Source organism: Callospermophilus lateralis, chromosome 13 (genome assembly GCF_048772815.1).
Source record: "Callospermophilus lateralis isolate mCalLat2 chromosome 13, mCalLat2.hap1, whole genome shotgun sequence".
Lineage (NCBI taxonomy): Eukaryota > Metazoa > Chordata > Mammalia > Rodentia > Sciuridae > Callospermophilus > Callospermophilus lateralis.
In genome coordinates, this window is record NC_135317.1 from 51,152,227 (window position 1) to 51,179,798 (window position 27,572).

At 38.1% G+C, this 27,572-nt stretch overlaps 1 pseudogene; it reads right to left on the minus strand.

The window, feature by feature from the left end:
• Positions 1-6,503: 6,503 nt before the first annotated feature.
• LOC143412064 (short coiled-coil protein B pseudogene) lies at positions 6,504-7,960 on the minus strand (annotated as a pseudogene).
• Positions 7,961-27,572: the final 19,612 nt, after the last annotated feature.

Genomic DNA, 27,572 nt, shown 5'->3' on the forward strand with positions numbered 1-27,572 from the left:
TGAGTAGTCCATCATTTTCCTACTTACCTGCAAGAACACATTCAGTGTATAACAAATTTCCATATGTGCACATATGTAGTTTGTGATTCCTTTGTCTGATGTGCCTCAACTTTATATCATCTGGTGAGATGTTTTTTCTACACTCAACACTATATTTTATGTTTATCTATATTGACATTTATAACTATAATTCATTCATTTATTAGACTATATTGAAAATCATTCATTTCCCTACTGAAGAATATTCCACCCACCCCAATAACCTGCCTTTATTTATTTATTTTTGCTATGGCAAATATCACTAAGGCAATACTTGCATGTCTGTTGGAACATCCTTTCTCCAGGGCATCTCTCCAAGGGTGAAGCTGCCTGCCAAGAAAGTGTGTGAACATACAACTTGGTGCGATGATGCCAAAATTCTTTAAAATGGTTCTGAAACTCTTGAACTTTTCAGGTTATGCTGACTTGCATCCATGTTGATGCCAGTTACTATTAATTCCCTAACTGTGGAAAATGGAGTAAAAATTAAATGGTGTCTCATGGTGAATTAAGAAATAGTACAAAAAACAGATGAAAGGAGTTCTTGTTTAATACCACAGGGAAAGGACTGGACTCCATTAGCAGACATACTGCAAACACTATCTTTAATTTAGAAATCAGAACTGAGATGGTTGTAACATAGACATATATTGACATATTTGATTCAACAGAAAGAAACTCAGATTTTTTATGACAAAAGATAATTATTTTAAAAATTTCTTTTGAAAGTAAAAGCCAGTTTTTACCAACTAGGTTACATGGGGGGAAAAATTAACTAATGGAACAAGGTAAATTGTACTCCAAGGTTTTAGTGAAACACAAACATACACATAACATACACTGTACACTCACAGAGAACAGTATAAAAATTAACTATTTTATGCTTGCAAAATAACATGAAATTAATAATTTCATTTTCTTATCAGGTGAAAAAGAAACAGAATTACTTATTTGTTGTGTTTGGGTTTTTATTTTTTAAATCTTTTTAGCACTAATAATGCCTCTTTCATATATATTCCAAAAACCTGAAAGAATATAAATGGCTCTAATGAGAGAATAATGAATTCTTTTGCAAGTTAGGTAGTTTCCAATTATTTTGTTCTTAAAAAAATTCATCAAAGACTTGATTGAGTTGTCACCAGAAAGATCATTAAACAGGAAGTTTTTGTGATAAATAGCAACAATTTTTGGTTCACTGAATAGAATGAGCTTTTTAATAACAAAAATTGTGTATATGGACAAACACTGCAACTGATCTTGCAATTTGACTCAAAGGCAAAGACTGCAGGACAAAATAACATCACCCAAAGACATGATATAGAGTGGGGAAAATGAACTGGAAATATAGTTCAGAGAAAAATAAGCAATATAAAATTCCCAGTTATCAATATTTTCATATGTTTTTTAAGTAGATTCTGATGGCAGATAGCTCATCTCTTACCATTAGATACTCTAGAAACTGAGCAGAAAGGATTGCTTCAAAGCATAAATGTATAAAATATACCATAAAATTACATCCTTGAGACTGTTCACACATTTGGAAAACACGTCTAGAATACAAGAATGTGCAAGGTCCTGACACAGCTTCCATCAGCTCTCTCTGGAAGCACTGAGATTGGTGTGTGCAGCCTGCTGGGGTAGGCCCTAGGGCAGGTACATCATTTCCAATTGGGTTTCGTGTTTATCTGGAGGAGCCTGAGGCCTGGGGATACAACAGAGACAGTCAGGGGATACTTTGTTTTCATCTCCATGGTATTATTTACCACATTCCTACACTTGCTACTAATAATGAGTGTTTTTCACCAATGGTACAGAAAAAAAGAGACAAACCCACACATCTGAAGACATCTGTCTGATCCTTGACAAAGGTAACAAACATACACTGGAGAAAAGACAGAATTTTTAAACAAATGGTTATTCATATGTAGAAGAATAAAACAAGACTCGTATCTCTTACCCTGAACAAAAATCAACTCAGAGTCAATCAAAGCCCTAAAAATTAGACCAGAAATTATGCAACTCCTAAAAGAAAACATAGAGTAAATACTCCAATTTTTAGGCACAATGACTTTTTCAATAGGACCCCTGAAGCTCAGGAAATAATAGAGTTAATAAATGGAATGGCATTAAATTACAAAGCTTCTGGACAGCAAATTAGAACAGTGAATAAAGTGAAGAGAGAACATACAAAATGGGAGAAAATCTGCTAGCTACCCTAGCAGATTTCTGATAGAGGATTAATATTGCACACCATTCAGAATGGTAGTCATCAAGACAAAAAATAATAATAAATACTAGAAAGGATATAGAGAAAAATAAACACATTTACACTGTTGGTATAATTGCAAATTAGTACAAGTATAGAAATCTGTATGGAGGCACACCTCAAAAGACTAAGAATTGGAACCACCATATGACCCCACTACACAACTCTTCAGTAGGGATGGCAGTCAACATACTACAGCAATACATGCATACCCATATTTATAGCAGCATAGTACACAGTATCCAAGCTATGGAACCAGCCTATGTGTTCATCAATGAATGAATGGAAAAAGAAAATGTGGTATTTATACACACTTATTTTTTCTTTTTTTTTTTTTTTTTTTTTTGGTACCAGGAATTGAATGCAGGGGCACTTAATGCTGAGCAAAATCCCAGCCCTTTATTTTAATATTTTATTAGATACAGGTCTTGCTGAGTTGCTCAGAGCCTCACTGAGTTGCTAAGACTGGGTTTGAATGTGCGATTCTCCTGCCTCATCCTCCCGAGTAGCTGGCACTACAGGCATGCACCACCATGCCTCACAATATACAAAATTTTAATATAAATTTTTCTTTATTCTGGCATAAAGGAAAAAGAAATTATGTCATTTGCATTAAAATGTATGGAACTAGAGACCATAATTTTAAGTAAACTAAATCAAACTCATATGTTTTCTCTGATATGCAGAAGCTAGAGAGGAAAAAAGAAAAGGAAGGTGGGAGTGGATCTCATGAAAATCAAAGTTATATCTATAAAGGAAAGGGGTGGGAAGTGTGGAGGTATGGGGGAAATGCTGGGGAGTGATATTGGCCAAATGATATTGTTATACTGTGTGCATGTGCAAATACGTAACAACAAATCCCATAATTATATACAAATATGATGTACCAATAAAAAAAGTGGGAAAAAAATAATGTGTGGATAGCAAATAGTGGCTTGAATATTTAAGTAAATATAAATGAGAAAATAATAACATCATAAAATAGCTACCATTCATTTAGTACCTAACACTTTCCTATGAAGCAGGTACATTCAAGGACTGTTAGCAGTGAGGATGCAAGGATTACAAGGCTAAGCATTGCCACAGGTACAGGTCACAGCTCTGCAGGCAGAGCCACTCAAACAGCATGTGTCTGCTTGGCTTTCTCATCTTCAAAAAGGGATAACAAAATTTACTTTATAATTATTCCTCAAACATGTTTTCTTTATAAAAGTAAATAAAATCATAAACAATTGATAAGAAACAGAAAGTCACATAAAGTCATAAGTTTGGATTTAAGTGCTCATACACACAAACACTAGGAATAAGACTCTTTTTATGAAACACTCTCAAACACACACTGAGCTTTTCTCCTCCTCTCAGCAACCTGAGAGTCTACTATCCACTACAGATGTGAAGAAGTACATGTGATTAAACTCATAGGAATTTTTAAATCTGCAGTGGATGGCCAAGTACAAGCAAGGCACCCAGGTCACCCTCAATCTGCAAAGGCTGCACCAACGACATCCTGGAGGGGGGATACAGCCTGCCACTCAACTTACTTCTTGGGGAGGGCTTCATTTTTTTCACCATTTCTTCAGTGTATTCATCCAATATACTCACATGACATCCTAGTGCCAACAAAGTCCTGAAAAACAAAAGTAAACATGAGCTACAGGTGCCTTCCCTGTGTCCAGATAACCCAACCTAATAGCTGTGAAGGGGATAGTGATCCAACTTCAAATCACAGCACAAGTCAGTTGTTTTAAAGCTAAACAAAACCTTTTTATTTTCAATTTTTTACTTTTGAATGAAGTGTAAGACCCTGAATATTGAAATGGCACAAAAAGGAATTACTGGAAAGATAAATCTCCCCCCAGGTCCTTCTGTTTAGTGCATTTTCCTTCTCCAGAGGCACAGGAATGTTGCTGGTTCTTGTACATTGTTGAACCCTCATGCAAAGAAAACACTACCAACTCCATTTTTAAGTCAAATTAAAGCAAGCTTGTATTTGTGTACACAAAGAGAGCTGATCAGCAGCTGACTCTCCCAACATGGGCTAGAGATCAACACCCCAGTTCTCCAGGAAAGAGGTTTTATAGTGCAAAAGGTTGCTAAGTGTGGTGTCTTGAGAACTTACAGCTAACAAGATTTTGACAAGCATAATACAAAAGCAGATAGTAGGTTAATGATCTACATGGCTCAACACTTCAAGTTAGGAAATAAATTCAGATCCCAACATCAGAATTTATGAGGTACTGCTGAAGTTTCAGAGAGGGTTGTTATCTGGTTAGGGAAATCCAGCATTTATGAGGCACCACTAAGTTTTCAGAGAGGGTTGTTACCTGGTCAGGGAAAGCCATGTATGGGTGAGTTCAAGGCATGGGCAGGCATTCCAAGCAAGTTTAAAACATCAAAATATGGCCAGGCCAAATACAAAACCTAGTATTTACAGAAAACAGAAATGTACTTTTTATGACTTTTGACGAGATGGCTCCCAATTTTAAGAGGGAATTAGGCTTGGTTTATCAACATCTGAACATCTGCCTGGGGTCTGCACATACTAAAGAAAAATGTGTGTGTGTGTGTGTGTGTGTGTGTGCATGTGTGCATGCACACACATATATCATTGGTGGTGTTTCTGCCTTTCCCACAAATGGGAGTATACAAGATATATTTCTCTATAACTTTCTCTTTTGATTTGATAATACAAACTTAAGATCACTATCCTTTCACATAAAGCTGGTTTGTTTTTTAACCTCCCTGAAGTATTCCATAAGGTGGAAATGTCAAAATGTTTCCCAACCCCCCTCTGTAATAGCTTTTTATTAAACAACAAAGCAGAACTGCAACACAATTTCAAATATTTGTAAATTAGGTCACAAAAGGAATACAAAATGTTTGCAGTTTAATTATATATTCATACAGATAAAGTCACATATCAAATCTTACACTAATACATAAGATTATTCCATGATTAAAAGTAACCCAAATCTAATAACCATAAGCTATAATTGTGGGTCTATTTTCCTCTTATCTTAATATTATTTCCAATACTGATTCCCTTACCAAATGGAATCTGGTAAAAAAATTATTAAAGAATAATAAATGGTTGAATTTACAGAAAATTCTAGGAGAATAAGTGAGTTCAAATACTAAGATTAAAATTACCATTATTGTACATGTATATTCTACCATGTGTTCATGATTCTGTTACTAATAAAATCTCTTAAGGTATTTTTCAAGAGTTGACCTACTGGGTAAATGTTCTTGAGACCAAATGGTAATTGATCTCCCTAATATGTGGCTTACATAAAGTTATTCAAACTTAATGCACTTTCATATATATCTTTTGTCCACCAAAAGTCTATTCTGCCAGAGAGAACACAAATCTGGAGTGAAAGAATTTGGAGTTGCTTACTAGTACTTTCCAAGTTCTTTCCTGCCCCATTTCTATTTTTTCTCAAGATTTTCTATCTTGAACACACACATGATCAGAACTCCTATCTTTTCCGATACCAAGTGGGTTTTTATGTGCAAAACAAAGTTTTAAACAAATCTTCCCAGTATGAGACCATTTTTATAGTTACAGTCCATCTTCAATCGCTTATAGAGAAGCCAACAATCATATCTCACTATTAAATATCACATAGGACAAGCCCTAGCTAAAATAGTATCTTATTTTGGTTAAGTTTCAACAATTAGAGTCAGGTTACTCTCATAAGTGATTAGCTATTAAAATTACATTTAAAATGTGAAATCTTTTTTTTTCCCTTAGTGAAAGGGAAATGGTAGGCACAAGATGGTGGACAGGGTACATACATAAAGCCGTGCATTCAGTACATGATTTTGGTCACTTTTTCACAACATGGTGGTTATTTTCTTACATATGTTACTAAGCCTACATAATAAAAGACAGTGCTAAACCTATATGAGAAAGCAAATTTGATAAAACATTCATCTTCAAGTCTCATAATATATGCAGTTCTAATTATAAAGTCCCTATAATATATTTGCACATTTTCATAGACTAACATAATAAACAAACTCATAGATATCTCTTGCTATATAGTTAATTTTGCCTAGATTTTCCATTATCTTCATAAATATTTGATGAAGACACAAACAAAGGTACTGTAACATTTGGAATCTATCCAAGTTTTAAAGGGAAAAAAAATAGTCAGCAGCAATTCCATGAAAGAAAAGGGAAACAAATCCCTTACCTTCTTTTGCTTTTTGTGTCAGTTGTTTGAAAAACACTAAAAGCAGACATGAGGTTTTCTATATATTGTCCAAGAACCTGGTTTTCTGATTTTAGCTTCATATTTTTTCTTCAACTGCAACTACTCTTGCAGAGAGATCTTTAATTGTGTGTTGGAGTTCCAACATTTGATTAATAAAGTCATGTTTTTTCAACATCCACCTGATTTTTGCATCAACTGCGTCCATGTTTTCTTTTCATAGTCTTCAAGGTAATATTCAGACTTCAGCTATTTTAAACAATGCTGCAATGAATGACCTCTTACACTGAATACATACACCACATCCCATTACCTGTGTACCTACTTATCTATCTAAATATCCATGTATATGGAGGTCTATTTAACCATCTGGAAATATGTCTGCATGGATAGATCAATGGAGAGATTGATAGAGGAATAGATACCAAAATGTATTTTTTTTTTAGTTGTACATGAACACAGTAACTTTATTTACTTATTGTTGAGTGGTGCACTTGATTGAACCCAGTGCTTCACACATGTGAGGTGAGTGCTCTACCACTGAGCTACAGCCCCAGGCCCCAAATGTATTGGGGAGTAAAAGTTTATTTGGGGGCTCACAGTTCAGAGGTCTCAGTCCATAAAGAGCAGGTTCCAGTCTTTGGAACCTCAGAAGAGGCAGAACATCATGGCAGAAGAGTGTGGCAGAGGGAAATATCTGACAGGATCATCAAGAAGTAGAGAAAGAGATTTCCACTTTCCACATACAGATAGACACCCCACAGCATTGACACCAAAGACAGACCTCCTCCAGGTCTGGAGGCACCCCACCTCCCTTCAGTTACCAATCAACTGATCCCAGCAGGTGAGTAGTTCACAGATTGGGTTAAGGCTCTTAATACCCAATTAACTTCTACTATCCAAAGACTCTAAGAAGTATTTACCAGAGGAGAAAACAGCCTCCTACACCCAACACTACACAGCATGTTTGGGAAATATCCAACAAAACCACAAAAGACTGTATAAAAATGTATCTAAAGAGTTGTGACCAGATGAATGTTACAAACAAGCCACCTTTGTCAATACCTGCCATTGCTGCTCAGTCAGATGAGAACAACTAAGATATCCCTGCACCAGCTCTTCCTCATTTTCTCAAAGAAACATCAAATGGTACAAATGCTAAACAGAGGAAAGGGAGAAAAGGCAGTGTGGAGGACCAGCTCTCTTTTGTCATCACCTCTAGGTTGCTCAGCTCACATGGAATTGGACTTCCATGCTGACAACTAGTGTTAGGCCACCTAATTTTACATACAGCCAGGGAGCCTGCCTCAGAAAGGTACTCCAGAACAAATACTGGTGCAGGTTCTCCTTTGATTTCATGCCATGGAGTAATTGTGAGCATCCTTTCTTCTTCAAGAAGAGGCAGAGTAACACTCCACACTCGGTGGACAATCATCCCTGGATACAATATGTGGTAACAGAAAAGAAAAGAAAAGGAACAACAAAAAGGCTCACTGGACTTTGATCCTCCAGATGCTCTGATTTTTGGCAACCCACACAAGGGATCATGCCAATGACGTGAGTTTCCAGACAGTCTTTGTCCCCAAACATCTCAATATGCACTCCACTCAAAAATCCTCTTACCCTGGTTTCTATTCTTGTCAAGGAAATGCCTTAATGTGTGAACAATGCTCCCATGAAATGTCTGCAGAGTGGGGGAAAGTCCTGCACACAGAGTGGAAGCATCCCACATCCATACACTTTGGAGTCAAAGGCCTGGAGATCCTAGGCTCTGGCAGAAGAGTGCACTGCTTTGTGTCCCCTGTGGGTCTTTCTGGGCCTTGCGCGCCAAGGGTCCTTCTGAGTGGCTACTTTGCCATCTGGCCGCTCTCCAGATATCTGCAGGTGTCACAGGACAGGGGGACTGACAGCACAATGACGTCACCATGCCAGGCCAGCCAAGGTGCTTCCCAGGAAGATCCAACACAAGCAGCAGCTCAGTGGTCACGTTAGGAAGGGAGACCTTGGGACTGAACCCCATGAGGGCATGTTCTTTTCAACACATGCAACGCCAACTCCTTCAGACCCTGGAAGTGGAGCGTGGTTCTGCTGGTGGCCTGCCCAATGTGCCCTCTGGGCACTCTTGCTCCTTCCAGGGCCCTGGGACCCAGCTGTCACTCGCCTGCCAGCACCACCCTGCAGTACCGCTAGGAGGCGCAGTCCGTGGTTGGTTGCACCAGCAGGCCAAACGCCCCTGACACCCTTATGCTGGCGCCAGCACTGGGGGCTCTGCAGGTCCAGCAAGCATGGGGAGGACGCGAGGATCACTACAGGTAGCACCAGCCCCAGAGGCTTTGCCCTCCTGTCCTGCTCCTCCAAGTCCTGGCTCTGCTGAGAGTTGGCCTACCCAGCCCCAGGAAGCAGCTGCTGCAGACATTTGAGGGCAGGGAAGCATCCAAGGCAGCTCGGTGGGTTGTGGGAACTATGAGCTCAATAACATCCCACTAACTCGATTGGGGTGTCCGGCCATTCCTAGAAAGCCAATCCAGGAGATCGCTGCCACCCGAGCAGAATGAAGGTTAAGGGAAGGTGGGTGGGCCCCCTTGCTTTCTAGGGAGGGCAGCAGGGAGGGAGTCCCTGAATCGGTGTCAGAGGGAAGGAGCAAGAGAGCAAGGGAGCTTCCAGCGCAGTGCACCCTTTGCACCAGCCAGGCCCCACTTTGGTGGCGGGGGCTATGACAGCGGTGGAAGCAGTGGGAGCTGCTGCTGCTGCTGCTGCTGCTGGGTACCGGGTCCAGTCCAGTAACCCTTTGGGCCCGAATGTCCAACAGTCCCTTCCATTGACCTGTACAGTACACTTGGAGTTTTGTCCAAGCTTCTCAAACTTTTTCAAATGAAGGTGTTCCACCCTTGACTGAGAAATGCCTTTGATTAGGGATACTTCAACAGGGAAACAAACATAGAGTGCCCACTGATAATTAATTGTGAGTGAAGTTTCAAGCAGCTAGAACAAACCATGTTTGATTTCCAGTTCCAAATGAATAAACCTGTATGAGGCAAAACAAAGTGAAACATAAAAATTAAAAGTTCTCCTGCAAGCAAATGCTTCAACCTAGAGGAACCAAATTTGGGGGACAAAATGGGACTAGTATCTTGATCCTTCCTGACAAGTATCAACAAAAACAGGTTGAAAAATATTTGCAGATTCTTCAGTGAACTCAAGAGTTTTGTCCAAAGTTCTCAAAAGGTTTCAAATGAAGGTGTTGCTGCCTTGGCTAAAAAATGCCTCTTATTAAAACTACTTCAACAGGGAACCAAACATAGAGTGCCCATTGAGAATAAATTGTTTGAGTGAAGTTTCAAGCAGCTAGCACAAACTGTGTTTGATTTCCAGTTCCAAATGCATAAACCCATATGGGGTAAAACGAAGTGAAACCTAAAAATTAAAAGTGGTCCTGCAAGAGAAAGCTTCAACCTAAGAGAATCAAATTTGGGAGGCAAAGTGGGATGTGTAAGGATCCTTTGTGCCAAGTATCCACAAAATCCGGTAAAAAATATTTGCAGAGTTTTCAGTAAACTGGAGTTTTGTTTAAACTTCTCAAAGGGTTTCAAATGAAGGTGTTCCAGCCTTTGCTGATAAATGCCCCTTATTAGGGCTACTTTAACTGTGAACCAAACATAGAGTGACCACTGAGAAATAATTGTGTGGGTGAAGTTTCTAGCAGCTAGCACAAACCATATTTGATTTGCAGTTCCAAATGCATAAACCCATATGGGGCAAAACAAAGTGAAAATTAAAAGTGTTCCTGCAAGAGAAAGCTTCAACCTAGGAGAACCAAATTTGGGAGGCAAAGTGGGATGTGTAATAATTCTTCCAGCCAAGTATCAAGAATATCTGGTAAAAAAAAAAATATTTGCAGGGTTTTCAGTTAATTTGGTGTTTTGTCCCAGCTTCTCAAACAGTTTCAAATGAAGGTTTTCCTTCGTTGGCTGAGAAATGCCTCTTTTTAGGGCTACTTCAATGGGGAACCAAATATAGAGTGCCCACTGAGTATTAACTGTGTGGAAGAAATTTCAAGTAGCTAGCACAATATGGGTTTTATTTCCACTTCCAAATGCATAAACCCATATGGGGCAAAACAAAGTGAAATCTAAAAAATAAAAGTGTTCCTTCAAGCGAATGCTTCAACCTAGGAGAACCAAATTTGAGGGACAAAGTGAGACTAGTGTACAGATCCTTCATGCAAAGTATCAACAAAAACAGGTTGAAAATATTTGCAGATTCTTCAGTAAAATCAGACTTTTGTCCAAACTTCTTAAAGGGTTTCAAATGAACATGTTCCTGCCTTGACTGAGAAATGCCTGTTTTTAGGGATACTTCAATGGGAAACCAAACTGAGAATTAACTTGTGGGTGATGTTTCAAGTAGCTAGCACAAACCGTGTTTGATTTCCAGTTCTAAATGCATAAACCCGTATGGGGCAAAATGAAGTAAAACCTAAAAATTAAAAGCATTCCTGCAAGTGAACGCTTCAACCTAGAAAAAACAAATTTTGGCATCAAAGTGGGACTGGTGTATTGATCCTTACTGCCAAGTATCACAAAATTTGGTGAAAAAAATATGTTCAGAGTTTTCAGTAAACTTGGAGTTTTATCCAAGCTTCTCAAAGAGTTTCAAATGAAGTTGTTCCTACCTTAGCTGCAAAATGCTTCTGCTCAGGGCTACTTTAACAGTGAAAACACAGAGTGCTCATTGACAACTAATTGTGTGGGTGAAGTTTCAATCAGCCAGCACAAACCATGTTTGATTTTCAACTCCAAATGCATAAACCAGTATGGAGTAAAACGAAGTGAAACCTAAAAATTTAAAGTGCTCTTGTAAGTGAATGCTTCAACATAGGAAAACCAAATTTGAGGGACAAAGTGGAACTAATCCTACCAAGTATGAACAAAAACAGTTTGAAAAATATTTGCAGATTCTTTAGTAAACTAGGAGTTTGGTCCAAGCTTCTCAAAGGATTCAAATGAAGGTGTTCGTGCCTTGGCTGAGAAATGCCTCTGATTAGGGCTACTTCAACATGAAAGAAAAAGTGCCCACTGAAAACTAATTGTGTGGGTGAAGTTTCAAGCAGGTACTTGTTTGATTTCCAGTTCCAAATGCATAAACATGTATAGGGCAAAACAAAATGAAACCTAAAAATTAAAAGTGTTCCTTCAAACAAATGTTTCAACAAAGAAGAACCAAATTTGGGGGGCAATGTGGGATGGTTTAATAATCCTTCCTGCCCAGTATCAAAAATGTCCAGCGAAAAATGTTTGCAGGGTTTTCAGTAAACTCAGAGTTTTGTCCAAAGTTCTCAAAGGGTTTCAAATGAACATGTTTATTCCTTGGCTGAGAAATGCCTCTTATTAGGGCTATTTCAACAGGAAACCAAACATAGAGTTTCCACTAAGAATTAATTATGTGGGTGATGTTTCAAGCAGCTAGTACACACCATGTTTGATTTCCAGTTCCAAATGCTTAAACCCTTATGGGACAAAATGAAATGAAACCTAAAAATTAAAAGTGTTTCTGCAAGAGAAAGTTTTAACCTAGAAGAACCAAATTTAGGGGGCCAAATGGGACTTGTGTAAAAATCTTTTCTGCCCAGTATCAACAAATCAGGTCAAAAAATATTTCCAGAGTTTTCAGTAAACTCAGAGTTTTTTCCAAGTTTGTAGGAGGGTTTCCAATAAATGTGCTCCTGCCTTGGCTGAGAAATGCCTCTTATTAGGGCTACTTCAACAGGGAACAAAACAGAGTGTCCACTGAGAACTAATTGTGTGGGTAAAGTTTCAATCAGCTAGCACAAAACGTGTTTGATTTATAGTTTCAAATGCATAAACCCATAATGGGCAAAATAAAATTAAACCTAAAATTTAAAAGTTGTTCTCCAAGCAAACACTTCAACCTAGGTGAACCAAATTTGGTTAGCAAAGTGGGACTTGTGTACAAATCCTTACTGCCAAGTATCTAAAAATCTGGTGAAAAAATATGTGCAGAGTTTTCAGTAAACTTGGAGTTTTGTTCAATCTTCTCAAACGGTTTCAATTGAAGGTTTTCCTACATTGGCTTAGAAATACTTCTGCTCAGGGTTACGTGAACAGGAAACAATACATAGAGTGCCCACAAAGAAATGATTGTGTGGGTGAAGTTTCAAGCACCTAGCACAAACCGTGTTTGATTTCTAGTTACAAAAGCATAAACTCATATGGGGCAAAACACAGCAAAAATTAAAAATTTAAAGTGATCCTGCAAGTGAATGCTTCAATAAGAAGAACCAAATTTGGGGGAAAAGTGGGATGGTGTAAGGATCCTTCCTTCCAACTATCAACAAAATCCAGTATTTTTTTTTTTTTTTGCAGAGGTTTCAGTAAACTCAGAGTTTGTCCAAGCTTCTCAAATGGTTTTAAATGAAGGTGTTACTGCCTTGTCTAAGAAATATGTCTGCTTAGGTCTACTTCAACAGGGAAAAAAAATAGAGTGCCCACTGAGAAGAAATTGCCTGGGTGAGTATCAAGCAGCTAGCACAAACCATGTTTGATTTCCAGTTCTAAATGCATAAACCTGTATGGGGCAAAAGAAATTGAAACCTAAAAATTAAAAGTGATCCTGCAAGCAAACTCTTCAACCTCAGAGAACCAAATGTGGGATGCAAAGTAGGACTAGTGTAAGGTTCATACCTGCAAAGTATGAACAAAATCCAGTGAGAAAATTTTTGCAGACTTTTCAGTAAACTCATAGTATTGTCGAAGCATCTCAAATGGTTTCAAATGCAGGTGATCCTGCCTTGATTGAGAAATGCCTCTTCTTAGGGCTACTTCAACAGGCAACAAAACAGAGTTCCCAGTGAGAACTAATTATGTGTGTGAAGTTTCATGCAGCTAAAATAAACCGTGTTTGATTTCCAGTTCCAAATGCATTCATTCCTTTAGGGCAAAAGGATGCAAAACTTAGAAATTAAAAGTTTTCCTGTAAGTGAACACTTCAACCTAGGAAAAGCAAGTTTGGGGTTAAAGTGAGACCTCTGTAAGGATCTTTTCTGCCAAGTATCATCAAAATTCAGTTAAAAATTATTTGCAGAATTTTCAGTAAACTAGGAGCTTTGTGCAAGCTTCTCAAATGCTTTCAAATGAAGATCTTTCTGCCTTGGCTGAGAAATGTGACTGCTTAGGGTCACTTTAACAGCAAAAGAAAAAAAAAACATAGAGTGTCCACTAAGAACTAATTTCTTTGGTGAAGTTTCAAGCAGCTAGCACAAACCGTGTTTGATTTCCAGTTTCAAATGCATTCATCCCTATAGCGCACAATGAAGTGAAACCTAAAAATTAAAAGTGCTCCTGCAAGTGAACACTTCAACCTAGGAGAACCAAATTTAAGTGGTAAAGTGAGACCTGTATAAGGATCGTTCCTGCCAAGTATCAACAAAATTTGGTGGAAAAAATATTTAGAGAGTTTCTAGTAAACTTGGAGTTCTGTGCAAGTTTTTCAAACATTTTCAAATAAAGGTGACCCTACCCTGTCTTAGAAATGCCCTATAGGGATGAAAAGAATGGGAGGTAGAAAACAAACATGGCTTGTTCTAGCTTCTTGAAACTTCACTCACTCATTCAATCAGTTCTCAGTGCTCACTCTCTGTTTTTTCCCTTGGTGAAGTAGAACTAAGCTGAAGTAGAAAGAAACAGCTTTATCTGTGAGTGCTTCAGAAGAACACAGGCAAAAACAAATTTGCTGAAATACCTTCAATATCTTTTGGTTGGATTTCTTTGACACTAGATAGGATTCATCCTTTACCTAACTCCCCTTGGATGCCCAAGTTTATAGGTTTCATGGTTTGCTGTCAGGAGTGGTTTGAATTTTTGTGTTTCACTTCATTTTACCCTATAGGGATAAATAGAAAGTGAGGTGGAAATTAAACAGGGTTTGTTCCAGTTGCTTGAAACTTCACTCACTCAATCAATTCTCATTGCACACTCCCTGGTTTGTTTTTGTTGAAGTAATTCTAAGCTGAAGTAGAACTAAACAGTTGTATCTGTGAGTGCTTTAGGAGAAAGCAGGCATATACCCATGTACTGAAATAGCTGCAAAAAAGTTTTGGTGGGATATCTTTGACACTGTGAAGGTTTCATCCTCAACCTAACCCCACTAGGCTCATCAAGTGTGAATCTTTTAAGTTTATCAGTTCGCTGTCATGAACAGTTTGAATTTTCATGTTTCACTTCATTTTGCCCTATAGGAATGCATGAAAAAAAAGGTAGAAAACAAATAGGATTTGTGCTAGCTCCTTGAAACTTCACTCACTCAATCAGATCTCAGTGTGAACTCTCTAATTTGTTTCTTGTTGTAGTAGCCCTAAGCTAAATTAGAAAGAAATAGCTTTATTGGTTAGTGCTTTTGGATAAATCAGGCGAATACCAATGTACTGGAAAAGCTGCCAAATTTTTGTGTTCGGATTTCTTTGATAGTTGGTAGGATTTATCCTGTCATAATCCCACTCGGCTTCCCAAGTTGGGTCTTCTAGTTTCAACTGTTAGCTGTCAGGAGCAGTTTGAATTTTCATGTTTTACTTCATTTTAATGTATAGGATTGAAAGAAGAGGTAGAAATCAAACAGGGTTTGTGATAGCTGCTTGAAACTTCACTCAATCAGTTCTCAGTGTGCATTCTCTCCTGTTTTCTTTGTTGAAGAAGTCCTAAACTGAAGTAGAAAGAAAAAGCTTTATCTGTGAGTGCCTTAGAAAAACGCAGGCAAAAACCCATTTAGTGAAATAGCTGCAAAATTTTTTGGTCAGATTTCTTTGATACTGGACAGAATTTATCCTGTACCTATCTCCACATGGCTCCCCAAGTTTGGATCTTCTAGTTTCAAGTGTTTGCTGTGAGGAGCAGTTTGAATTTTCATATTTCACTTCATTTTCCCTGTGGAACGATTGGAAAGGGAGGTGGAAATCAAACAGTGTTTGTGCTAGCTGCTTAAAACTTCACTCTCTCAATCAGTTCTCGGTGTGCTCTTTCTGTTTTTTTCTTTTTTCTTTTTTTTTTTTTTGTGAAGTAGTCCTAAGTTGAAGTAGAAAGAAGAAGTTTTATCTCTGTGTGCTTTAGGAGAAAGAAGGCAAATACACAGCCAAAATTTTTTGGTTGGATTTCTATGATACTGGTCAACAGCTTTATCTATAACTTCTTTAGGAGAAAGCAGGCAAATACCTATGTACTGAAATACATGTTAAATATTTTTATTCAGATTTCTTTGATACTGGACAGGATTCGTCCTTTACATAACCCCACTGGTCTCCCCAAGCTTGGGTTTTCTAGGTTTAAAGTTTTGCTGTCTGGAGAAAATGGAATTTTCATGTTTCAATTCAATTTGTGCTATGGGGATGAATGGAAAGGGAGGTGTAAATCAAGCAGAACTTAGGCTACCTCCTTGAAACTTCACTCACTCACTCAGTTCTCAATGCACGCTGTCTGGTTTGTTCCTTTTTGAATTAGCCCTAAGCTGAAGTAGAAAGAAGCAGCTTTATCTTTGAGTGCTTTATGAGAAGGCAGGTAAATACCCATATATTGAAATAGATGCAAAAATTTTTTTTTGGTCAGGTTTCTTTTTACTGGGGAGGATTCATACTTTACCTAACCCCACTAGGCTCATCAAGTTTGGGTCTCATGGGTTCAATGGTTTGCTAACAGGTTAGGGTTAGGGTTAGTGTTAGAGTTAGTTTTAGGGTTAGAATTAGCTTAGGGTTGGGTTAAGTTTGGTCAGATTCTGTTGATACTGGGCAGGATTCATTATTTACCTAGACCCATAGTTTCCCCACATTTGGGACTTCTATGTTCAATGATTAACTGTCAGGAACAGTTTGAATTTTTATGTTTGATTTTATTTGCTCTACAAGGATGAAGGAAAAGGGAGATGGAAATCAAACAGGCTTTGTGCTAGCTGCTTGAAACTTCACTCACTAATCAGTTTTCTTGTTCACACTCTGGTTTTCTCCTTGTTGAAATAGCCCTAAGCTAAATAGGAAGAAACAGCTTTTTCTGTGAGTGTATTAGGAGATATCAGGCAAATAGTCATGTACTGAAATAGCTACAAATTTTCTTTCTCACATTTCTTTGGAACTGGGCAGGGTTCATCTTATCTAACCTCATTATGGCTCACCAAGTTTGGGTCTTCTAGATTCAATGATTTGCTAATAGATTAGAGTTAAGTTTAGGGTTAGCGTTATGTTTATGGTTAGGTTTTGCATTCGGGTTAGGGTTAAGTTTGATGGGACTTCATTGATACTGCACAGGATTCATTCTTTTCCTAGTCCCGTTAATTAAGTTTGGGATTTGTCAGTTTAATGGTTCACTGTCAGGAATAATTTGAACTTTCATGTTTCAATTCATTTGTCCTAGTAGGGATGAATGAAAATGGAGGTAGAAATCAAATAGAGTTTGTGCTACCTGCTTAAAACTTCACTCACTCAATCAGTTCTCAGTGCACACTCTCTGGTTTGTTCCTTGTTGAAGTAGACCTAAGCTGAGTTCAAAAGAAACACCTTTATGTGTTAGTGCTTCAGTTGAAAGCAGGCAATTACACATGTACTGAAATCACTGCAAAAATTTTTGGTTTGATTTTTTTTGATACTGGGCAAGATTCATTCTTTACCTAACTCCACTCAGCTCCCCAAGTTTGGGTCTTCTAGGTTCACTGATTCACTAGCAGAATAAGTTTGAATTTCAGTGTTTCACTTATGTTTGCTCTGAATGGAAAGCAAGGTGGAAACCAAACAGGGTTATTGCTAGCTGCTTGAAACTTCACTCTCTCAATCATTTCTTAGTGTGCACTCTCTGATTTGTTACATCTTGAAGTACCCCAAGGCAAAAGTGGAAAGAAATACCTTTATCTCTGAGTGCTTTAGAAGAAAGCAGACAAATACTCATGTACTGAAATAGCTGCATTTTTTTTGGTCAGATTTCTTTGATATGAAAAGGGATTCATCCATCACCTAACCCCACTAGGCCAACCAAGTTTGGGTCTTCTAGGTTCAACAGTTAATTTTCAGGAGTAGTTTGAATTTTCATATTTCACTTCATTTTTCCCTATAGTGATGAATGGAAAGGGAGGTGATAATCAAACAGAGTTTGTGCTAGCTTCTTGAAACTTCAATCACTCAATCAGTTCTCAGGGTGCACTGCCTGCTTTTTTTCTTGTTGAAGTAGCCCTAAACTGAAGCAGAATGAAACTGCTTTATTTGTAAGTGCTTTAGAAGAACATAGGCAAATATCCATGTACTGAAATAGCTGCAATATTTTTTCATCAGATTTCTTTGACACTAGGCAGGATTCATCATTTTCCTAAACCCACTAGCCTCCCAAAGTTTGAATCTTCTAAGTTCAACAGTTCACTAACCAGATAGTGTTAAGTTCACATTAAGGTTATGTTTATGGTTAGGGTTAGCATTAGGTTAGATTTAAGGTAGGTTGGATTTTATTGATACTGGGCAGGACTCATTCCTTACCTAGCCCCAGTAGGCTCCCTAAGTTTGGAACTTGTCGGTTCAATGGTTCCTTATCAGCAACAGTTTGAATTTTCATGTTTCAATTCCTTTGGCCTTATACCGATGCATGAAAATGCAGGTGGAAATCATAAAGTGTTTGTGCTGGATTCTTGACACTTCACTTACTCAATAAGTTATAAGTGCCACTATCTGGTTTGTTCCTTGTTGAGATAGACCAAAGCTGAAGTAGAAAAAAAAGATAACTTTATCTGTGAATGCATTAGGAGAAAGGAGGCAAATACCTATGTACTGATATATCTGCAATATTTTTATTTCCTTGATACTAGGCAGGATTAATCATTCAGCTATGCACACTAGGCTCCCCAAATTTGGGTCTTCTAGGTTCAATGGTTCATTTCAGGAGCAGTTTAAATTTTCACGTTACACTTCATTTTATCCATTCAGGATGAATGGAAAGGGAGGTGGAAATCAAACAGGTTTTGTGCTAGAGGCTTGAAATTTCACTCACTCAATAAGTTCTCACTACACACTCTCTGGTTTGTTCCTTGTTGAAGTAGTCCTAAGGTGAAGTAGAAAGAAACAGCATTAAGTGTGAATACTTTAGTAGAAAGCAGGCAAATACACATGTACTGAAATAGCTGCAAAATTTTTTTGCTTGGATTTCTTTGATGCTGGGTATAATTAATATTAACCTCATTCCACTATGCTCCCAAGTTTGGGTCTTCTAGGTTCAATGGTTTGCTAACATGTTAGGGTTAAGTTTAGGGTTTGTGTTATGTTTATGGTTAGGATTTGTGTTAGGGTTAGTGTTAAGTTTGGGTGAATTTCATTGATACTGGGCAGGATTCATCCTTTACCTAGCCCCAGTAGGCTCCCTTATGTGGGTCTGGTCGGATGAAGGGTTTGGTGTCAGGTACAGCTTGAATTTTCATGTTTCAATTTATTGGCCTTATAGGGATGCATGAAAATGGAGGTGGAAATCAAACAGGGTTTGAGCTATCTGCTTGAAACCAGAGAGTGTGCACAGAGAAGTGATTGAGAAAATTAAGTTTTAAACAGCTAGCACAAACCCTGTTTGATTACCATCTTGCTTTCCATTCAAGGTATATTGAAGTGAAAAATGGAAAAACAAACTGCTCCTGACAGCGAACCATTGAGCATGGAATACCAAAACTTGGGGAACCTAGTGGAGTTAAGTAAAGAATTAATCTTTCCCAGTATCAAAGAAATGAGAAAAAAATTTTTGCAGCTATTTCAGTACACGTGTATTTGCCTGCATTCTCCTAAAGCACTTACAGATACTAGGCAGGATTCATCCTTCAGCTAACCCCACTAAGCTCGTCAAGATTGGGTCTTCTAGGTCCAACAGTTCGCTAACATGTTAGGGTTAAGTTTAAGGTTAGTGTTATGTTCATGGTTAGGGTTAGCGTTAGGTTAGGGTTAAGTTCAGTCAGATTTTTAGATACTGGACAGGATTCATCCTTTACCTAGCCCCAGTAGGCTACTTAACTTTGGAGTTGTTGGTTCAATGGTTTACTGTCACGAACAGTTTGAATTTTCATGTTTCAATTCCTTTGGCCTTACATGGATGCATGAAAATGGAGGTGGAAGTCAAACAGAATTTTTGCTACCTGCTTGTATCTTCACTCACTCAATAAGTTCTCAGTGTGCACTGTTTGGTTTGTTCCTTGAGGAAGTAGCTCTAGGATGAAGTAAAAAGAAACAGCTTTAATTGTGAACTCTTTAGTAGAAAGCAGGCAATTACCCATGTACTGAAATAGCTGCATTTTTTTTGGTCAGATTTCTTTGATAGTGTGTAGGATTCATGTATTAGCTCACCGCATTTGGCTTCCCAATCTTCTAGGTTCAATGGGTTGCTGTCAGGAGCAGTTTGAATTTTCAAGTTTCACTTCAGTTTGCCCTGAATGGAAAGAAAAGTGGAAATCAAATAGTCTTTTTTCTAGCTGCTTGAAACTTCACTCACTCAATAAGTTTTCAGTGCACACTTAGTGGTTTCTTCCTTGTTGAAGCAGCCTGAATTGGAAGTAGAAATAAACAGCTTTATCTCTGAGTGCTTTAGAAGAACACAGGCAAGTACCCATGTACTGAAATAGCTTCAAAATTTTTTGATTGCATTTTTTGGATACTGGACAAGATTCATCCTTTACCAAACCCCACTGGGCTCCCCAAGTTTGGGTCTTCTAGATACAACAGTTTACTAACAGGTTAGGGTTAGGTTTAGGGTTAGGGTTAGGTTTATGTTTAGGGTTAGTGTTAGGGTTAGGGTTAATTTTGGTCAGATTTCATTGATACTGGGAAGGATTCATCCTTTACCTAGCCTCAGTAGGCTACCTAAGTTTCGACCTGTTAGTTTAATGGTTTGCTGTCAGGAACAGTTTGAATTTTCATGTTTCCATTCCTTTGGCCTTATATGAATGCATGAAAATGGAGGTGAAAATCAAATAGAATTTTTGCTAGCTGCTTGAAACTTCACTCACTCAATAAGTTCTCAGTGCACACTGTCTGGTTTATTCCTTATAGAAGTTGCCTTAGGCTGAAGTAGAAAGAAACAGCTTTAATTGTGAGCTCTTTAGTAGAAAGAAGGCAACTACCCATGTTCTGAAATGACTGCAAAAATTTTTTTGGTCAGATTTCTTTGATACTGGATAGGATTCATCCTTTCCTTCTCCCTACTTGGCTCCCCAAGTTTGCATCTTCTAGATTCAATGGTTTGCTGTCAGGAACAGTTTGAATTCTCATGTTTTACTTCATTTTGTCCTGTAGAAATGAGTGGAAAGGGAGGTGGAAATAAAACAGGCTTTGTGCTAGCTGCTTGTAGTGTAATAGCTAGAAAATTTTTTTGTTCAGATTTTTTTATATTGGGCAGGATTTATTTTTTATCTAACCTAACTAGGCTCCCTAAGTTTGGGTACTGTATGTTCAATGCTTCACTGTCAGAAGAGTTTGAATTTTCATGTTTAACTTCAGGTTGCCATATAGAGATAAATGGAAAGTGATGTGGAAATCAAACAGGGTTTGTTCTAGCTGATTGAAACTTCCACTCACTCAATCAGTTCTCAGTGCACACTCTCTACTTTGTTTCTTGTTGAAGAAGCCTGAAGATAAATTAGAAAGAAATAGATGTATCTGTGAGTGCTTTAGGAGAAAGCAGGCAAATACACATTTATTGAAATAGCTGAAAATATTTTTTGTCTAATTTCTTTGATACTATGCAGGATTTATGGTTTACCTAACTACACTAGGCTCCCCAAATTGGGGTATTCTACGTTCAATGGTTCATTGTCAGGAGCAGTTTGAATTTTCATGTTTCTCTTCAGTTTACCCCAAATGGAAAGGGAAGTGAAAATCAAACAGTGTTTGCACCAGCTGCTTGTAACTTCACTCACTCACTCAGTTCTCAATGCTCACTCTCTGGTTTGTTCCTTGTTGAAGTAGACCTAAGATGATGTAGAAAGAAAGAGCTTTATCTGTAAGTGCTTTAGGAGAAAGCAGGCAAATACCCATGTACTAAAATGGCTGCAAAATTTTTTAGGTAAATTTCTTTGATACTAGGCAGGATTCCTCCTTCACCTGACCCCAATAGGCTCCACAATTTCACATTCCTAATTCATTCATTCACTAACATGTTAGGGTTCCTTTTAGGGTTATATTTAGTGTTTGGTTTAGAATTAGGGTTAGGGTTAGGGTTAGTGTTATGGTTATGGCTAAGTTTTGTTGGATTTCTTTGATCCTGGGCAGGTTTCACCCTTTACCTACCCCCTCTAGTCTCCTTAAGTTTGGTACTTTGAGTTCAATAGTTCACTGTCATCAACAGTTTGAATTTTTATGTTTCACTTAATTTTTCCCTATAGGGATGAATGGAAAAGGAAGAGAAAATCAAACAGAGTTTGCACATACTGCTTGAAACTTCTCATACTCAATCACTTCTCTGTGAGTACTCTTGGGCTTTTCCTTGTTTAAGTAGCCCTAAGCTGAAGTAGAAAAAAAATCTTTATATGTGATCACTTTAGTAGAAAGCAGGCACATACCAATATACTGAAGTAAATGCAAAATTTTATTGGTTGGATTTCTATGATACTGGGCAGAATTAATCCTTCTCCTAATCCCACTAGTCTGCCAAGTTTGGGTCTTCTAGGTTCAATGGTTCGCTTTCAGGAGCAGTTTAAATTTTCATGTTTTATTTCATTTTTCCTTATTCAAATAAATTAAGGAAAATAAAACAGGGTTGGTGCTAGTTTCTTGAAGCTTCACTCACTCAATCAGTTCTCAGTGCATATTCTTTGTCCCTTGTTGAATTAGTCCAAAGCTGAAGTAGAAAGAAACAGCTTTATCTGTTAGCACTTTAGAAGAACATAGGCAAATACCCATGTACTAAATTAGCTGAAAATTTTTTTGGTCGGATTTCTTTCATACTGGACAGGATTCATCATTTGCCTAACCCCACAGGCTCCACAAATTTGGTTCTCTAGGTTCAAAAGTTCTCTAACAGTTTAGGTTTAGGTTTAGGTTTAGGTTTAGTGTTAGGGTTAGAGTTATGTTTATGGTTGGAGTTAGGGTTAGGGTTAGGGTTAAGTTTGGTCAGATTTCATTGATATTGTGCAGGATTCATCTTTACCAAGGCCAACTAGGCTCCCCATGTTTGGACATCTAAGTTCAATGGTTTGCTAACAGGTTAGGGTTAGGGTTAAGATTAGGGTTAGGTTTAGGTTAAAGGTTTGGTTTAGCATTAGGCTTAGGGTTTAGTTTGCCTGGATTTTATTGATACTGTGAAGGATTCATCCTTTACCTAGCCCCAGTAGGGTCCCCAAGTTTAGGAATTATCAGATCAATGGTTCGCTGTCAGGAACAGTTTGAATTTTTATGTATCAATTCATTTGGCCTCAAGGAGATGAATGGAAATTGAGGTGGAAATCAAATATTTTTTGTGGTAGCTGTTTGAAACTTCACTCATTCAATCAGTTCTCAGTGTGCACTTTCTGGTTTGTTTCTTGTTGAAGTAGCCCTAAGCTGAAGTACAAAGGAAGAGCTTTATCTGTTAGTGCATTAGAATAAATCAGGCAAATACCCATGTACTGAAATAGCTGCAAAATTTATTTTTGTAGGATTTCTCTGATAATGTACAAGATTCATCCTTTCCTTAATCCCAATAGACTCCATGTATGGGTTAGGCAAATAACCATGTACTGAAATAGTGACAAAACATTTTGGTCAGATTTCTTTGATCTGGGCGGGATTCATCCTTTACCTATTCCCACTAGGCTCCCCAAGTTTGGGTCTTCTAGGTTAATCGGTTTGCTGTTAGGAGCAGTTTGAATTTTCATGTTTCACTTCATTTTGCCCTCCAGGAATTAATGGAAATTGAGTTGGAAATCAAACAGTGTTTGCAGTAGCTGCTTGAAACTTCACTCACTCAATCAGTTCTCTATGCACATTCTCTGGTTTGTTCCTTGTTGAAGTAACCCTACACTGGATTATCTGTGAGTGCTTTAGGAGAACACAGGCAAATACACATGTACTGAAATAGCTGTGAAATTTTTTGTTCATATTTCTTTGATACTGGGCAGAATTCATCCTTGACCTAACCCCAGTAGGCTCCCCAAGTTTGGAACTTCTAAGTTCAATGGTTCACTGTCAGGACAACTTTGAATTTTCATGTTTCACTTCATTTTGCCCTATATGGATGAATGAAATGGGACGTAGAAATCAAACAGGGTTAGTGCTATCTGCTTGAAACTTCACTCACTGAATCAGTTTTCAGTGTACACTCACTGCTTTGTTCTTCATTGAAGTATCCCTAAGCTCAAGCAGGCAGGAACAACTTTATCTAGGAACAAAAGAGAATACTCATGGACTAAAATAGCTCCAAAATTGTTTTGGTCGAATTTGCTTTATACTGTACAAGATTCATCCTTTACCTAATGTGACTAGGCTTCCTAAGTTTGGGTCTTCTAGATTCAACAGTTCATTAACAGGAATAGGTTAGGTTTAGGTTTAGGGTTAAGGTTAGGGTTAGCGTTAGAGTTAGGATTAGGTTTGGTGGGATATCTTTGATACTAGGCTGGATTTATTATTTCTCTAATGCCATTTGGATCCCAAGTTTGGTTCCCTAGGATCAATGATTCACAAGCAGGAAGTGTTTGGATTTTCAGGTTTCATTTCTTTTTGCCCTGTAGTGATATATGGAAATGGAGCTTCAAGTCAAACACTATTTGTGCTAGCTCCTTGAAAGTATATACACTCAATAAGTTCTCAGTGCTCAATCTCTGGTTTTCTCCTGTTTAAAAAAGCCCTAAGCAGAAGCACTCAGGCACAGCTGTACCTGTGAATGCTTTAGGAGCTCACCATAGAATATCCATGTACTGTAACAGCTGCAAAAATTTTTTCATTGGATTTATTTGATACTAGGAAGGATTTATCTTTTCACTATGCCCACTTGGCTTCCCAAATTTTGTTGTCCTAGGTTCAAGCCTTCTCAGGCAGGAACAATTTGAAATTTCAGGTTTCACTTTGTTTTGCCCTGTAGTGATGAATGGAAATGGAGCTTCAAATCTAACACTATTTGTCCTAGCTCCTTAAAACTTCACACACTCAATTAGTACTCAGTGTGCTCTTGACAGTTTCATTCTGGTTGAAGTAGACCTAAGCAGAAACACACAAGAAGAACTCTCCCTGGAGTACTTGAGGAGCTACAAAAAGCATACCCATGTACTGAAACAGCTGCAAAATTTTTTTCATTGGATTTCTTTGATACTGGGCAAGATTTATCCTGTCACTACTGCCACTTGGCTTTCCAAGTTTGGTTCTCCTGGGTTCAACTGTGTGCATGTAGGAACAATTTTAATTTGCAGGTTTCACTATGATTTGCCCTGTAGTGATGAATGGAAATGGAGCTACAAATCAAACACCATTTTTTTCTAGCTGCTTGAAACATTGCACACTTAATCAGGTATCAGTGTGCACTCTATGGTTTGTTCCTGGTGAAGTACCCCTAAGCAGAAGCATGCAGGAACCACTTTCCGAAAGAGTACTTTAGGAGCTAGCAGGAGAATATCCATGTACTGAAATTTCTCCAAAAATTTTTTTCATTGTATTTCTTTGATAGTCAGCAGGATTCATCCTTTCATAACCTTTGGATCCCAAGTATGGTTCTCCTAGGATCAATGGTTTGCAAGAAAAAATAGTTTGAATTTTCAGGTTTCATTTTGTTTTGCTCTGTAGTGATGAATGGAAATAGAGTTGCAAATCAAACACCATCTGTGCTAGTTACTTGAAACTTCACACACTCAATCAGTTCTCAGTGCACACTCTCTGTTTTTTTTTTTTATAGTTAAAGTAGACCTAAGCAGAAGCACTCAGAAACAGCTTTCACTGGGAGCATTTTAGGAGCTACCAGGAGAATACCCATGCACTGAAACAGCTGCCAAAATTTTTTTGTCTGACTTCTTATATACTGGGCAGAATTCATTTTTTCAATAATAGCACTATGCTCCCAAGTTTGGTTCTCCTAGTTCATAGGCAGGTTCAATTTGATTTTTCAGGTTTCACTTCATTTTGCCCTATAGTGATGAATGGAAATGGAGCTACAAATCAAACACATTTTGTGCTAGCTGCTTGAAACTTCACATGTTCAATCAGTTCTCAGTGTGCACTCTGGTTTGTTCATGATTGAAGTAGCCCTAATCAGAAGCATGCAGGAATAGCTTTTTCTGGGAGCTCTTTAGGAGGTAGCAGAAGAATATCCATGTACTGAAATAGCTGGAAAAATCTTTTCATTGTATTGGTATGGTACTGGGTAGGATTTTTTTTCCACAACCTTCAGTTGGCTTCAAATGTTTGGTTCTCCTTGGTTCAACTGTTTGCAGGTAGGAATGCTTTGAATTTTCAGGTTTCACTTAATTTTGCCCTATAGAGATGAATGCAATTGGAACTGGAATTCCAACACAGTTTGTGCTAGCTGCTTGAAACTTCACACAGTTAGTTCTCAGTGTGCACTCCCTGATTTGTTCCCTGTTGAAGTAGCCCTAAGCAGAACCATTTCCCTATGAGAGCAAGAACACCTTCATTCAGGAGTACTTGAACAGCTTTCAGGAAACTCTGAATTTAGTGGAATCTCTTCCCAAATTCTTCCTGTGTATTTCCTAGATACTGGGCAGAATGGATCCTTTCACCAGTTCCATCTTGCCACCAAAATTTGGACCACCTAGTTTCAAAGGGTCGCTAGCAGGAATGCTTTGAATTTTCAGGATTTATTTTGTTTTCTTCTATAGGGATGAATGCAATTGGATCTGGAAATTCAATACAGTTTGTGCTAGCTGCTTGAAACTACACATCCTCAGTTAGTTTTCAGTGTTCATTTCCTGTACTGTTGCCTATTGAAGTAGTCCTAAGCAGAAGCATGTGGAAGAACACCATCTTTTGGGAACGTTTGTGCAGCTTGCAAGAAAGTCCGAATTTACTGAAATCTCTGCCCAAATTTTTCCTGCCAATTTCATTGATAATGGGCTGGATGAATCCATTCACCAGTTTCACCTTGTCCCCCAAATTTAATCCTCCTAGGTTCAAGAATGTGATGACACGAATGCTTTGAATTTTCCCTTTTCACTTCATTTTGCCCTAAGGGGATGAATGCAATAAAAAGTGTGAATCCAATATGGTTTTTCTAGCAGCATAAAACTTCACATACTCTGTTAGTTTCAGTGTGCACTCCCTGCTCTGTTCCCTGTTGAAGTAGCCCTAGGCAGAAGCATTTCCCAGAGCCTAGAGAAACACCTTTCTGGGGGAGCAGTTGAGCAGCTTGCAGGAAAGTCTGGATTTATTGGAGTCTCTGCCCAAATTTTTCCTGCAAATTTTGTTTATACTTGGCAGGATGGATTGTTTCATGAGTCCCACCTTGCCTCCAAAATTTGGCCTCCTGGGTTCAGGGGTGTGCTGCCAGGAATGCTTTGAATTTTCAGGTTTCACTTTGTTTTACCCTATAGGGATGAATGCTATTGGAACTGGAAATCTAACATGGTTTGTATTAGCTGCTTGAAACTTCACATGCTCAATTATTTCTCCATATGTGCACAATAGTTTGTTTCTAGTTGAAGTAGCCCAAAGCAGATGAACACAGAAACACATTTTCCTGTAAGTGCTTTTGGAGCTAGCTAGAATATACCTTTACTGAAATAGCTCCAAAAAATTTTTCATTGGATATTTTATGTACTAGGCAGGATTGATCCTTTCACCAGAACCACTTGGCTTTTCAAGTTTGGTTTTCTTAGGTTCAATGATTTGCTGACAGGAACATGTTGAATTTTCAGGTTTCACTTTGTTTTGCCCTGTAGGATTGAATGGAAATGGACCTAAAATCCAAACACAGTTTGTGCTAGGTGCTTCAAGTTTCACACATTCAATTAGTTATCAGTGGGGGCACAGAGATTTGTTCCTAGTTGAAGTTTCCCTAAAATATATATGCAGGAAGACGTTATACTTTGAATGCTTTAGAAGCTAGCAGGAGAGCAGCCATTTA